Genomic DNA, 17,013 nt, shown 5'->3' with positions numbered 1-17,013 from the left:
TAGGTTAGAAAACTGCACATGAATATACAGGAACAATAAGTTCCTTAACAAAATAAGACCAGCAGCTTGGCCTTTATACAGCAACACAACCAATTAATACATTGGTACCATTAACTTCTATAAAAGTAATAGAAATTCCACATCACCTTTATAAGAAAGTCTCCCAGCCTTCTAATGTACGGCATTATTTCATCATAATAAATTTAATATACGTGGCACCAGAAAAACAAACACAATAAAACATCAATAAGTCAGACTGCCAGACCACAATTGAATAAGAACTATGAACTGGTATCATGGCGAATCCAATAGTTTGGCCCAAATTAAGGGATTTCCATTAACCGTAAGCAAGATAATATGTCTGAGCTCTGGCCTTGGAGCATGTCCCAGGCATTGAGTGACTCAAATTTTATGACTATCGCAGCTAATGGGAAGCACTTTATGAAAAGAGCCCAGCAATAGCGGGGAAGAACCTTCAATATTTCATAAGAACCATCAAAGTAATCCTCACAACAATGTTAGAAAAGAGTCTACTTTGTTTTTCCTTGTTCTATTATGCAGTTATTGCAGCATTCTTCGTTTTATTATACAGTTTCTGTGGCGTTTCTCTTTCTATTATATAGTTACTGCAGTGATGCTGTAAATTAATAATCATTGTGGTATAGGCAAGGATTGAGGTTACAATGGGAAGTAACAATAATGTTTATTTTCATCAGAAACTCAGCTTTGTACTGGATCCAGTGAGTAATTCTAAGCCATAATTCACTATTAAAAACAATTTGAAGATAATTTATATATTTATTGAATTACTATTATTTTAACATCTTCTGTATATATTAAATTGGAGTTGTTACTGGATTCAAACGTGCTAGAAAAAAATACCATGGTTGTAAGATGGGCAGACAAAGGAAAACCCATGGCAGGCTGGCAAAGGACCCTTTTACACTTGTACACCTTTTACTCATTTTTGTTCCTTTTATATTTATTTTGTTGTATAATTAATATTATTATGCAAGAAATACATTTAGAAAAGCAATTGTGTTAAAATATACAAAACTCCACAATACAAGTATTTTTATTTTATTATTGCATGTTTATTAATAATTTCAAAAAGCCTGTTTGGAACATTTTAAAAAAATCAGCATGGCTAATATTTAAAAAAAAAACACTTGTCAGCAACAAATAAACACATAGAAATAAATAAGATTTCTACATTAAACACTTGACTAGGGTAGAGTAGAATAAGCCACGAACTGCTAACCCACGACCAATTCCACGCCACCCATTTTTCATACATCCCAATCAACACTCCAGACATTTGTTGGATTAAATTGGCCATAGCAGCCCGTTTATTTAACCACTTATAAAGGTATATATATATAACATTTTACAAACAACAGACAATAAACTTCTCTTCAAAATTTTAAAACATCCTCTCAAACGCAGCATAATAAAATTATTTCTTTCTTACAGGTCCATGAAATTTTTATTTTTAATTACCAAAAACAAAATTACCTCCGCTCATTAACCAGGCCCCCAGCCGCTATCACACCGCCTTGGGGACAATCAGCGGATGACCACCTCTAACACCTAGCCCCCACGACAACCGAGTGTGTCGTGCAAGGCCACCCTCAACCAAGAGGCCCATATACTGCCGTGTCTCACCCCCTTATTTTCCTTCCCCAACAAACTTTAACCCTTTCATGGACCTTATGAAAGAAAGCCCACCTGCTGCCATGACAACAAACTACCAATAAAAATTGTTTTTGGGGAGGGAGGGTGGGAGACGCTTGATTTTTTAGGTAAGAACTGACCCCTCTCCCCCCAACTTCTTTATTTATACATTAGTTTTCCCCTCCCATAACAAATTCTTAACCAATCAATAATTCTCCTGTTCCCACATTTTATTTGAATTTCCCGCACTTTTCTTTCTGCATTTTTTTTTTTTAACCCTTCTTTTCCTGTCTTCCCTCCTCACCCTGTCATGTGTCCCTGCGCTCTATATTAGCTACAGGCCAACTTTCTCCTGCAGTAAAAAGCATGGATGAAAGGGCCCGCTAGAATTTGCATTAGTTTAATTCTAGGGTCGAAATTGTACCACAATTCTGGATTCTGGATGTCCTGAACCTGAACACCATTGTAAGCAGGGAAGAAACAACAGTTTGTCCTGGTCTCTGCCTGGTCAAAAAAGTCACACATTCTAATATTTCTTTGGGCTGCCTTTAGCTTTGATTGCAGCATGCATTTATAAAGCTGACACTGAACAATACACCATTTATTTTAGTCCATACTTGCCAGTTTTTTCACCAATTATTTGCCAAGATCTTGTTTTGGCGATGAACACGTAAAGTCTTCTCTATCATATCCCAAGGGTTCTTAGTAGGGTTAAGATCTAAACTTGGCCTTGGTGATCAATCCATGTGTGAAAGTGATGTCTTACATTCCCTAAATTTGAGCCCAATGAATCCTGACATTGTAATGTTGGAATATGCCTGTGCCATCAAGGAAGGAAAAACCCACTGATGGAAAAATGTGATTATTCAGTATAGTCAGACATATAGGCACATAGCATTGCTGAACCTAAACTAAAACAACTCCAGGTCATAACACTGCTTGGGGATTTTAGGGTTTAGTGCTTTTTTATTTGGCCAGGCATTTTATATTTCCTTATTCTAGCTATACCCATAGTGATTTTGCCGCTTTCTATTAGCATTTAACCACATTCACATGCCTGTCTGAGAGATCATCTTTTCCTATCATGTTTTTGGAAAAACAAATGGAAAAAAAAGTACGAGAGTACAAAGAAATATTGCTATCCATGTAGGCTATGAACACTGCGTCTGCTATTATAAGACTTAAAAAAAATGCTTTGGGAAATCATGTCTTACTTCAGCTTTCTTTTGTATTATACTTTGTAAAGATAATATATGTTTTTGCATACAATTCTTCATGCTGTTTTGGTCCTCTCTCACCTCTTGCGTTACAAACATATGATACATTGAGCCCTTATGAGACTTTATAACTGAAACTATAATAGGCCTTATTGTAAGAGAATGTGCAGGACTGCTCATGTGCCTTCTCATTCAATTGGTGTGTGCATGCGTATGCAGAGGTGCACATGTTCCTGCACATACCACATGCAAATGTGCACACGCACTCACTAGCCACACTGGTGCCAGGTGGGTATTTAAATGTTTGCACTCCATTCCTTCATAGCCAGGTCTTCATCTTATCCTATGTCCAACCCAACCAGTGATTTTGCATTGCTCATTGAGACTTTGGCTGAATTTCGGATAACCCCTGGTTTTTTCACTTGGACTGACTCCCTAATCTGACCTTAGTTTGATACTTGACCCTACTTCTAGTGATTGCTTTCTACTGCACCTGCCATCAAGGTGCTGACCCCCGCCTGCTGTCTGACCTTTCCTCTGCCTATTGTCCTTTACCTTTCAAGCCAGTAAATTGCCGAACCCAGACATATCCCCGCCGGTCCAATCAAGATGGCTGAAGTTACAACAAGTGGAAGAGGAGAGGATGAAGATGCTGGCACCCATGATGGAACAAAGACAGGTGAGTGTAAAAAAAATAGAATTACAATCAGGATCGGGGGTTTATTCTATTGCATCACCTGTCCCTCCTGCAATAAAGGACCTGTCTGTTCTGCTTTAAACACAGAAGCACTAAAAGTAGCATTCACTATTCTCCGAGCTGGGTAATACTTAATTGGAGACAGTATGTTGCCTCTATGTGTATTGAAGCCACACTTAATGTTCTCATAAATGGTGCAGAAAGCTTGTAACATCATTGTATCTTTAAACATAAATACCCAATGCACAATAGCACTCGTGCTCATGTATACTATGTATGTCCACAAGGAAACAGAGAATATAAATCATCTCAATGACAGTATTGGTACTGTCACTATCTTACATAAAGCTCTCGGAGAAGATTAAACCTCTATTGCTTTCCTGTTCTTATCTCAAGTATGTCATGTGTTGCTGGCAAAGTGATGTAAATATTGTTTAAGAGCCCAGATAAAAGTCATGTCAGCATATTAGTTTCAGCAGCCATCAGACTGTACGCTCAGACCGGGGTAATGCTCAAGAATTATTGCTATTCAAATCCAGAAGGATGTATTTAGGACCATTATGGACATAATACCCATGTTTGGTTGGAGAAATAAATCTTACCAATACTGAGTCTGCACAACATCACTGTAATTCTGAAAGTTGAAATTTAATACATAATATATTAATTTTTCCAGTTTCATTTTTAGTGATGATTTTAGACATCAAAGAAGGAGATCAGGGGCATTGTTACCTAAATGTCCCAGTGTACAAAAGGCTGTCCCCTTTGTTAATGAGCTGTAGCATACATTGCCTATAGAAGGCTGATGTCTTCTAAAGACCCATTGTACATATTTATGTTCTTTAAGAAAACTTCGACTTTATGTAAATATGTCATAAAATACATACAGAGCTGCCAATTCTGATGATTGTTATGCTAAACCTAAACTAAATCAAACTCAAAAAAATCAATAAAATCTCATATAAACTTTTACAAGTTAACTAAAAATATTCTAAAAAAAATTTTTTGGAACATTTAGAATGTATTTTTTATTATGAAAATTATATATGAAATATTCTGTATAACTCTTTAATTAAATGAATTTTATGTCATTAAGACACTCCCTGTTATGGGGTGCCAACTGCCCCCCAGTTGGACTGAAAGACACTAGAGTAGATCAGAATCAATGAAATACAAAAAAAGGGATAAATAAAAGGTAAGAACTTTATTTCATGAAAGAAAAATTTTGAATATATAGTGCCTTAGCAAACTAATGTTTGCCCATTTAAGGTTTAGATTTTCTTTAACACTTTGGCCCTGATTATTTTTATCAATGCAATTAGGACAGATGTTTGTTTCGACATATTATTAGGTGTTACTGTATAAAATCCTCACTGTGAGTTACTCACAAACAAAGCAAAAAAAAAATCTTTATGAAACCTAGACAGTCATTAACTTCTGGAGCAAGCAGCGCTTTGTTATGCAAAAAGAAACAATTGCAGAGTTTGTCATAGTCATTAAAGAGTTACAAGATGTTACAGATCAGCTCTTAAGGTGCGTACACACTTCCAATTTTTATCGTTCCAATCGAACGACGAACGATCGATTGGGCAAAAAATTGTTCGTAAAAAAGTAACCAACGACGCCGACGAACGAGGAAACTCGTTGGAAACGAACGACCGGACCGGCGGATCGGATTGGACGACGATCGTTAAACATCGTTCGTGTGTACGGTCGTTCGTTGATCGTCCATGTTCAGAGCATGCGTGATGAACGAACGTCCGTTCACTTTCCTGTCGTGCACATAGTTCCTCTATCGCTTAAACGATCGTATCTATTGTGTGTACAATATCTACGAACGATCGTGTCGTTATCTCTATGTGCAGGATCGGTGCTATACGATCGTTCGTATATATCGTGCAGGAACGTTCGTCGTTCGTTTTCCAACGATAATAATTGGAAGTGTGTACGTAGCTTAAAGATCACCCACAACCTCAGCTGTGTTTAGCAAAAGATTTCTCTGTAAGTCATGCAAACCGTCCCCCCCCCCAAGCCTTTGTCCTGCACACGAGGGAGCAGGGAAGCCCCATTCGTATCTAGGAGTTGTCCGTATGTCAGATGTCCTTAACCCGGGGACTACCTGTATGGAGCAGATCACGTGTAACGTATGACTTGCCATAAGTAGGAAGATTGTTCCTTGAGGGCAACTACCCCAAAAATACCCAAACCTACTCTTCCTACCACAGCATAGCATTTGGTTTTCACACTTTGTTCTCTGTGAAACTCATGTAAGAAATTGGGGGTGCAGACATACCATCAACCAGAAGACATAGACAGCAATAAAAACATTTTCAGAAGTATAAACCCATCCCAACCCTACTAAAATTGTCCCAAAATTATTTATCATAACTTTCTGTCCAATAGGACAAAGACAAAAAATGAAACAAATTCAGCAATAGGAGAACCAGATCCAGGCCCCTAATATATATATATATATATATATACTTTTTTCTTATTAAATAAGACAAATCTCCACGTGTATGGACATTATACTATTCCATATATATGTTGATATGTCATTATTTTGAGACACATTTTACTGATAGCAGCTACAGACAATGTGTTAATACCCAAGGACAAAGATCATAAAGAAATAATACATATATTTTGGAATGAAGAGTTTTCCCAAGGGATGGCAGCTCTGCCTTCTGTCTCATTTCTGCAATCTGTTATCAGGAAGGCTTGAGATAAGATATGGGGTCTTCCATGCTTCCTGCTGGGACATTACTGGGAGATGGCAAAGCTGTCAGCAGCTGTTCAGAGTGCTAGGCGTATAAGGTGGGCTTGTTTGTTTGGGCTGGATGGGTTCTGGAAATATCCACTCCACACACCATCCTTCAGGCTCCAACTCTGCTGGCTTTAATCATTTTGACACCAGTCCTTCCTTATCAATCTAAATTATGTGGCTGTTCACAGTAATGTGTTATTGAAAGCCCTTCTAAGTGCTCTGAAGTCTCTGCACTGCTACTGCTGGGTGTTAACCTTTAAGGAGGCAATTTATTTGGGCTTGAGGTTGACAATGACTTCCTTTCACATACTTCCAAGTAAATAACAAACTTTCAGATCAGATAACTTAGTAGGTGCTATATGAATTAAAGTAGGACATTTAATCTCTTTCCATCACCTCTGCTGGCTGGACGGAAGTCAATGGGAACATAGCCAAGAAATGTCACCAGAAAACTAACCGGGAATAGCAAGGCAAGACTAACCGGGAATACCAAGGCAAGAAGTAAATTAACTTCACATAGATTTGTTAGACCAGGGGTGTCAAACCCAAACACACAGGGGGCCAAAATTAAAAACTTAGACAAAGTCGAGGGCCAACCTTGAAATTTATTGAAAAAATTGAGGACATGTTTCCTTTTCATTAGATATAAAACCTTATCATATGGAAACAAAGAGGTTTTGCTTCACATTCAATCTGGAACAATCTTATAATAGAGAGAGGCATAACATTTTTTTTATTTTATTGAAGAAAAAATCTTATGCCTCTTTCTCTATTTGTAGCCTTCTGAGTGACATTTCAATGGTAACCTTTTTGCACAGGCTAACAATAATAATAAAAATATTATTCTATGAAAATCCAACCAATCAAGTCCATGCTTTGGAGTAGCAAGGAAAAGTACAGCTGAGGGGGAGTGCTGGAAATGCTAGACGCAGCCAATGTGGAGCTAAATCTTATGAGTGGCCCGCCGCTGAAACTCCCTCTTCATTGAAATAGCGCCGCTACTAAAATTCCCGGAATTATTTGCATATATAAAACAGTCCAATGCGGGGCCACGCATAGAAAGAGGACCCGCTGGTCTATAGATGCGAGTGATGCCGGGAATTGTTGTAGCGGCGCTATTTTAATGCAGCGACGGGCCAGCTGCAATTCATATTTAGGATTCCTTTGGGGGCCAAAAAAAGGATATTTGGGCCAGAACTCATATAAAATGTACTAAATTTGTGTTTTTGGATATTTTGGATGTGCATTTAAGTGAAGAATATGTGAAGAATATGTAAAAACTTGTATCAAAACATTTTAAATTACTATTTAACAGCACATATTGAAATATAAGCCTTTTAAAGCTCAGAAATAGGTTCCATAGTTATTGCTGGTTGGAATGTTTCTTCTCATTAATGGTTTGTAAAGAGGAAAGAGAAAAAGAAAGGCTTTTTTTAGGCACATTCACAGCAAAAATTATGTAATTTTTATTTTTCAAATTTACTCAGTATTATTATACATCTAAATGAACTAAGTATATAACTTGTGCTATACAGGTGCTAGTGGAGTATATCAGATATTGCATAGAAATTATAATAACCGTTAACTTAAGTGTAACAATACAAAAATGGGAAGTCTCTATCCCAACGTGTTTCGAACAAAATGGCTTTATTGACAGCAAGTCACCATTTTGGGAGAAATGCGTAGGGTTTGAGACTTTCCATTTTTGTATTGTTACACGTATGTTAACGGCTATCATTAATTCATTTATATGTATATTAATACTGAGCAAATTTGAATAATAAAGGTTAAACAATGTTATCTAATAACAATATCACTAACGTTTAGTAACCCCTGTACAATGCCTTTTTTCTTAATATACAATTTTTATGAAATATAAAGAGTATGGTATAACAAAATATACACGTTTATCATAAACTGGTTAGAGTGCACAAGCTCAGGCGGTATAATAGAATAAGAAGATGATCTTGTTGGTCTATAAAATTCTTCTATTGGTGGCCATTTGGAAGTCTTTATCTGACCTTATACAGAGGTATTCACAGACCTCCAATAACTTAATCAAAATAATTTGATCAAAAATAAATGAAAAACAGATTTTGGTATCATGATTAAAGGACAACTATTTTTTACAGTGCATGAAATAAACAATTTTGTTTAGGTGTGGATATAAACAACCGCATCATTTTAGATTTTTCATCTTCTCATTCAGTGGTCATTTTATTTCAAAAATTAACTATATTCTATAGCTTAAAGCTATTACACCTAAATTAAAAAGTACTTTAATGTTAAACAGCCTAATATATATTACTCTTATGTATATGATGTCATCCAAAGTTTTTACAATGCACTTGAAAGATATCAAACAGATGACATAACCTGACAATCAGAGCCCAGACCAAACATGTGAAAGTAATGTGTTATCCTGCTTTATCTGAATGAAAGAAAACAAAAAGGATCTAAAACCCCAGCACAGGCGTGATGGCTACCAGAGCCTTACTGAGGCCGGAAACTGGTCTAGTCCCTGCACGGTGATGTGGACCAGGCAGGATTCATAAAGGAGATAAGGTTTGGAATAATGCACGGCCCAAACTCCTACCTCGTCTTATGGGAGCTTGATCACTCACTGCTCCATTTTCAAGGAAATCCATGGAGACCTACATATATAATAGTTGCCAAATAAGCATGTCTGCAAGGAAAGGACATGTTTCCAATGACAGGCTAATGGACAGAGTTAAGGATATCCAGCCTCGTATTCATTTAAGTGGAGCATGGTCTAAATGAATTACCAGCATCTCAACAAAATGCAGGAAATGTCATAAAAATGGAGTGTGGGGTACAAATATGTCTTGAACTATTTTTTACTAACCCAGTGCAGTTAACAGGAAGGTTATTATCAGGATTTGGTGGTTGTATCAGCATGTGGTGTCACAAAAGTGATAATTGATGTATGGCATGGTGGAAGTTTTATAGTGCTTGCTGGCTTTGGAGTCTTGAACTATGGTCTAATTTGTCCTGCCATTTAAACAGCTCTAGATCTATGATATTGTACATAGAAAATTAGTTAAAACTTCACCAGATCTTCACTTTTCTAAAGGCAAGCCTACTACAACTACGACTTAATTCCGGTTTATCACAAGAAGGGGAAAAGTAGAAAAGTTTCCTTTCAACTGGAACTGCAAAAAACATTCATAGTGATGAATGACACTAAAGGGTAAAATACTAATTGTAAAGTGGAAAATGTGCTTCCCACTAGCAGTAGGAGTAGGCTTAGATAACTATTGCTAGTGGGATTTTTTAAATACTGAACTGCTGCAGTAGTATCTCTGGCCACTAGGTGGAAGTGTAAGGATTATACAAATGTCATGTTACAACTGATGTGATTGGTGCTGATATTTCCCCTTCATGTCAAAATATAAATACATATATCAAAATGCTTATAGGTGTGAAATAGCCTTTACTAGGAACATTTTACCTTTTGTTAGCTGATCTTTGCATGTTTATATTCCACACTTAAATTATAATGGTTTGGGATCAAGTTTTCTTTATTTGATCAGATTATGTATATAGTATACTATATATATATATATATATATATATATTAGTAAACTAAAGATGTAATGGTTTTATGGGTAAGTGTAAGTGGATATAACCAGTTGGGGTTTAAGTTTTTTTGTGTCCCCATTGGTAAGATTCACTTGTTTTGTCCAAATCTTCCACTGAAGACATTTGTTTCTATGACTACTGTCCAAGAACAAATTGCTATCACAATAGAAATTTTTAAATGATATAGCTAAAAGTCAGGAAGTAAAAGGAACTTATCTGAATAAGACACAGTTTTAGAATAAAATAAAAGCAGATTTAACCCAACAAACTAACCTCTGTCAAATTTTGGTTTTAGAAATACAGGTTGACATTCAAAAATCTGGCAACCTCTGGGGCCTGAGGAGTGCCAGATTTTCGAAAATTCGGGATTTTGTACGGTTATATATGCTGTATATATTTAACAGACAATGACTACCTGTACAGTCTTTGAAATTGATGCTAAATCCATAATGGAGCTATACAGCAGAAAATAAATGAGAAGGAATGAGCAGGAAAACATGTGTAAGCAAGACACAACAGCTGATTCTAGAGTACCGCGCCATTGGAACATAAACAAAACAGTGTAAATGTAAATGCTGCGAAATCCATGCCGGAAATCTGAAGGAACCCGATTATCGATGGCTGGATTTTTGAATGTCAACCTGTACTTCAACCCATTTTATTTTCTTTACTATATACACAATGTCATTGTGTGACAAATACACATTTAAAGTAGAACTAAACTAAAAACAAAAAAACTACACTTTAATCTGGCAGGTCCCTCAATGGCACTGGTCCTTCCCACGATCCAGTCCGGTGTCATCCTGGAATTTTTCTGTGTCCCGAAACACAGGAAGCACCGAGCGCTGCCATTTTCGGTCTTCTCTTCCATCTTCTTTGGTCGCAGGTGTGGGATCAGGTGACATAGCCTCTGCGAAGGGGATCTCACTGTGCATCTCCTTTTTTAATTTTTAGCACCTCTTTCCCCTAGGAGGAAAAATGTCCCCTAAGATTGAGGCATGCACAGAAGGAGCAGTCAAAGCCTCCTGGGATGCGTGACGTAGGTATACCGGGAGGCTCAGCGCTCCCATTAATTCTTGATCGCAGTGGTATAAAATATAAATATTCTATGTGAAGCAATAAACTTATACAATGTCACAAAATGTATTTCCATCGAGTTGCATTTATATTTTACCAAGATCTTGTATAATTGGGTGAGTCTGCCCTCTGTGCAAAGTCTTACCAAAGATTTTCAATGGGTCTGGACATAATCCAGGTGTGTAATTGATGTCCCCTGAACCATTCTTTCTTTGAGCTCGATGAATCCTGGCATTGTCATCTTGGAATCTGACTAAAGCTTAGAAAAATTCCCAGCCTCGTCATTCAGTAAATTTAAGGTAGTCAGCTGATCTCATTTTTTGGGCACATAACCCAGATCTGACCAACTGAAGCAACCTAAGATGATAATACAGGCCCCACAGGTTCGGGGACTTTTTTGGGCAATATACAAAACATAACTGTAATAAATCTAAAATACAAATCTGTTAAAATAAAAATCTTAAAGGCTTTTTATTGCCAAAAAAAAAAATATATATTTTTGTTTTGGTATGTGGCCACTTCTTCCAGGTCTGAACCTGGGGGGGGGGCGGACATTTAACCCTCAATATTAGATAGAACTTGTCACTGCCTAACATTTCAGAAGTGGTATTTGTAGACACACAAAATTATTGGCCTGGGGATCTCCAAATTTGCACTTGTCAAGGCCATTGATCTTACTCCCTACTCTGGATCCTAAACGTTTCTTTACATAGAATGCAGCGGTGATAGTGAGATGCAGTGATACATAATCATGTTTATTAAGATTGTGCTGAAGAAATGAATAAATGCTACTGGAGATATCCTACTTCACTACAATGGCTAAGAAATATTTCATTGGTTATTTAAACTACCAGCTTTGTCCTAAAGCCAAAGCTCCACCATCCTGATGGAAATTGGAATTTTTGTTTGAAGAAACCAACTAGCATCAGGCAAACCATGGGCTTCCTCAAGTACACAAAATCTTGTTAGCCATCAAAGCTTCCATTGCACACAGTCTGTATAGCATGGGGCTGCACTGTATTTAAGGCTCCCCATGCAAATGGGAATTTTTTTAATTAGTCTCAGGCTGGGAGTTACCAGCTGTAGTTTGGTTGGCAGCTTCAGCCCCAGGGCTATGTCACAAAAGCATTTTGGGTCAGCAATGGAGCAATGCTATACAAGAAAAAGGGAGTCTCTTCTGGGTGATTCTGTTGCTGATGTTGTGTCAAGCTGGAGGCAGGACAAGGATGAGGCAAAAGAGGCACCTGCCATGGGTTCTGTGCTGCAGGAGGGGAGCAGATGAGGTTGGAGGCCACTGTTACCCAGCCTCATCCTGCACATCTGCACATTACAAAGGAAACATCATTTAGCCCCTAACCTTCAGTGAACCCTAATATTTTTTATTTACTCTATATATAAATATATATATATATATATATATATATATATATATATACATATATATATATATATATATATATATATATATACACACACATACACAAATTAGTTTTTAGTTTAAGTTTAAGTAAACTTAATTTTAACTTAAACTTTTTCTTAAACTTTTGTGGCACCAGAATAAAAAAAACATGTTTGGTACCATAAACATGATTGTAAAGAAAATGTTCCAGTTAAAGTGTACCTAAACAAAGAATTTTTACTGTATACAAAAGGGTAGAGAACTTTTTTATGTGTTTTTTTTCCAACCTACGCCACCCAATCTTGCGCCTGTGTCGGGTTATGTAGGAAGAACCTGGAAGTAGAAGCGAAGATGGCGGTGCCCGGAGCGCCGGCTCGAAGACAGATGCCAGGACGACACGGGACCCTAATGGAAGAGACCTCCGGATGGATTGGTCTGCTCTGCGGGTTGAAGGTAAGTGTATTTTGTGTAGATTTTGAGTTTAGTTCCTCTTTAATTCTATTTTTTGTAATCCTAAAATGTTTAGTTATTATTATATATTATGTAATCCTTATTATTCTAATAACAACCTTTATTCCCTTCCCGTATAGTACTGTGGAGCCAGCAAAACTTTACAGAAACTGTCCTAATATTGTGAAGGATACTATGGTGATAAAATATACAGTATTGGCTTCTATCACAATCCAAATCCACAGACAGCATACCACATTAATTATATTGTTATTTAATAATGTCAAAATAAAACTGTTAAATAATAATAATAAAATGTTAACTAATATACCTGTTTGTGTCATATCTCTGAAGGAATATCCTTGAAGAGTAGTGATTCTATCATTTTTACGAGGGGGTGTATAAAAAAAACTCAATGGACGCACTTGGACATGTTCAGTCTTAGAGCTCTTCTAAAGGTTAGTAGCAGGTATAAAGATTAGGTTATCCGAGATTGGGATAGGCCTAAGGAAATGTGTTGTCCACACATGTTAAAAGATAAGGGTATTTTAGACAAATTAATCTTAGTTCCTTCCTTTCTCTTCTATTCTAGCTGTACATCTGTTGACTTATCCCATTATGACTGCATCCCAGTGAGATGTTAACTGGGTGCACCCCAATCTTTCGAGCTAGCATGGCCACATGATTCTTTGGAACTTTTCATAGAAAATCCCTTACCGACAAGGTCTTTGTCTGCAAAGTTATGGCTTAATTACCAAAATCCAAGATAAAAAGTTTTCCTATGCTCAGTATAAAGCAGTCTTGCTGGCTCAAAGCAGGAACAGAACACTGCTTGGCCCAACACAAGCCACAGCTACCGGACTGGGTCACGAATCAGTAAGTAAATGGTTATATAGTTAGAGAGGAAATCAAAGCAGTTAGGATTAATTTGCATAAAATTATAGCTAATTCATCATTTATAACTGCAATATACCATTATTGAGAAAATCTATTATGTCATTACTCATTCAGTATCCATTCACAATGCTAAAGAAGAACCATTTAAAAAAAATGACTGTGGGTTTAACATATCCCTAGTAAAACAGTTGGGTTTTCCATCTGGACTGGCGGCTGTTTCCATAGTACAGTTTTGTAAATGTTTTTTCAAGTTGTGTTCCTTCAGTTAATGCTGTACATCCAGGGCAGGCATCCTGAGAAGAACCTGTGCTTTATCTCCATATGTCACCTCTCACTGACAATCCGATCTATCTTGCGCAGAGAGGGAGTTGAGGCACGGCAGTAATTAACCTCTCTCTTGCCTGTTCCCAATAAAATTCACCAAGCTGGAGCACCAGCTGACATTTTTATTGCTTCTCACTATAGATCCTGCACACTATGTCATTGTATTTTTTTCACTATACTATTATTGCATCTCAATTAGAAGACATCAAAATCAAACACATTTGTTTTGGTTTTTTTTCACCATTTTTTTTCCTTGTGGATCTGCATAAATTAATAGAAAATGATGATAAATGGATTAAAACTGAAACACAAATGTGCTACTAGGCAGGTTAGAATCCCTTGATTTGTTTTACTAATGGTTTAACACATTCATCCGTCCACATTTTTATACCTCATGCCTTTGCATTTGTTTGTTACTTGGTTTCTCCATATGTTTGCCTGGAGTTTAGATTTCATTGCATTGCAATCAGTCACATAAACAATAATTACAATACACATAATTAACTACTTGCCAAAGGATAAATATTGGTCCTGCTATTCAAACATACAGCCCGGTATTGGGTTGGACAATAAAGTGAAGCACACTGATGAGATTATAATTCTACTTTCTTTACATCATCAAGGAGAATCCAGCATTAGATGAACAGAATAGTCCATTGCAGCTGGTTTTAGCTCATTTATGTGGAATGCAGGCCTTCCACTCCTCATACTGGGACATCACCAGAGCATCATTCTGTAGAAATTAAGCTCCTACAATAGACCTACTCCATCCTGCTGGAAAATAGATAAAAAAAAAGCTAATGTTTGTACTGTAAATATTTACAACTGGACTTTGAAAACCATCTTTGGAGAGTGTTTCAATTAAACTTGCAATACTAGGAAAAAAGAAAAATATTTTGGCACAATTTGTGCCCAAAAAAAAAAGCAATGCAAAGTAAAAAAACAGACTTTTTAAGTGGAGTAAATCCAGTATTAGAACTATCCAATGGTTGGGATCTCTAATAAGTCTACAGTGTTTCCCTTTAAATGGAGGGTAACCATTTTTCCAGTGATTCCTTTAAACTGGGAGACTTTTTCCTTGGTGCCTCCAAAAGCTTACAGCTCTAGCCAAATCAAATCAACCATTCTGATAACATTTTGGCACTTTCTGGCAGTGCCAAAGCTTACCCACTCCTTCTTGCCTTTTATGTACTTTTATCGGCCAGAGAAGCAGCTCATCATATTTATGGGTCCCTAGGAATGTGCAGAGGCTGGGGAAACCAGATCCCCAAACAATAAAGAGAGTTTAATTGTCCACCCTCTTGATCAGTTTGGTTTTTTTTGATTCTTAGAGGAAAAAATAGTCCTGCTGGTTATCATGAGTAACAACTTTTCTTTTATTTCTAATATCCTAAATTCCTAGAAACACTTCATAGACAAATTAACATACTAGCTTTGTGTATTAGAGTATACTGTTATCAGACGAGGCAGTAAGATAAGACATCTAGACATATACAAGGACATAAAAAAACAACTTCTTCCGATGAATAAACATATAAAACAAACACAGGTTCTCTTTGCTTCCCTTTACTAAATTACCCCACTGACCCTAGTTTTAGTTACCGAACACCACGTGATGCATATTTGCTTGCAAAACAACCTTTCTGTCATTCTTCTATGTTACAGTGATGGATTTCACTTCATAAAAAAAGTACAATTGGATTATCGCTGTATAAACATGTGCTTAACCTACGCTGATTAAAAATCCATCTGTTCAGAAGCAGCATGGTCTTGAGGAGTTAATGAGAATGTTTTACACTGTCACTTCCTATAAAGGTATTTTAGTGTTTAACAGGTCTTCAATCTAAGTCATTATTATAAATCATTGTCTACAAAGAGCCCATAACAAATAGTCTCAGAGGTTTGGAAATGGCCGTGGTGTATACCGTAGATTACAATACAGGGTACTGCCGTGGGCGTTCGTGTTTCTTGTGCCCCTTTTCTCACATTGATAGAGACAACTCTTCTCAAAGGATGACAATAGACATGATCAGCCATTGATATCTGTCTTTGAAAATTTTTTCTCCTAAACTACTATTTTGTGGTCATGAGAGCAATAAAGGAGGGAGGATGAAGCTGGATACTGGCAATTACTGCCTATTTTGGAATCATTATGGGCCTGCTATAGAAAACAATAATAATTGTGTTACATGAATGGGTATTGTGGGGTATCTTGTTGTAGGAACCTTCACGGCTTACATACATTGGCATTTCTTCAAATCAGAACCTACTTGTCACCCAAATCTAGCTTGAAAAAGCTCAGAAAGAATTCAGAAACATCTAATGCAAGGTGAATATACCTGGAAGAATCATGTAACGGGGTTGCAGTCATATTGTGGCTTGAACAATTACCAGTAGTTGGCTTGTATATAATACTATGGACATTTTATACTGAATTATTTATATTTAAATCACTGGTAGACTGGTATATTATTTATGTCAGGGATAGCCATTAATTATATACTTGAACTAGTGCAAAGTCTTTTGCCCCAAGGAGCAATAGTGTATCAAGGTCTGGACATTAATAATGAAAAAAATGACCAAAAACTAGTATATTTCCCTTTAGAATATTTTACCCCCAGGCAGTTTAAAGACGTTTTGGCATATATTTTGTACATAATTTCCTCCTTTCTGCTATTATAGTTATATATGATATATGATGATATATATATATCACAGCAGGGAGAGTCCTTAGCACTTTCCTGCCAGTGAGAACAGGCTGTCATTGGCACTGATGTAACCTCACAGACAAGGAGTGTACACACATGCTGAGTGATCTGCCTCGGTTCACTGGTAAGGGTAAATAAACCATATCATTCACCAGGTATAAAGCCTGGATTTAGATATGGGGAATGCAGACAGCACTGAT

This window comes from Pyxicephalus adspersus, chromosome 10 (genome assembly GCF_032062135.1).
Source record: "Pyxicephalus adspersus chromosome 10, UCB_Pads_2.0, whole genome shotgun sequence".
NCBI classification, from domain to species: Eukaryota; Metazoa; Chordata; class Amphibia; order Anura; family Pyxicephalidae; genus Pyxicephalus; species Pyxicephalus adspersus.
Note: the sequence above shows the minus strand (reverse complement) of the source record.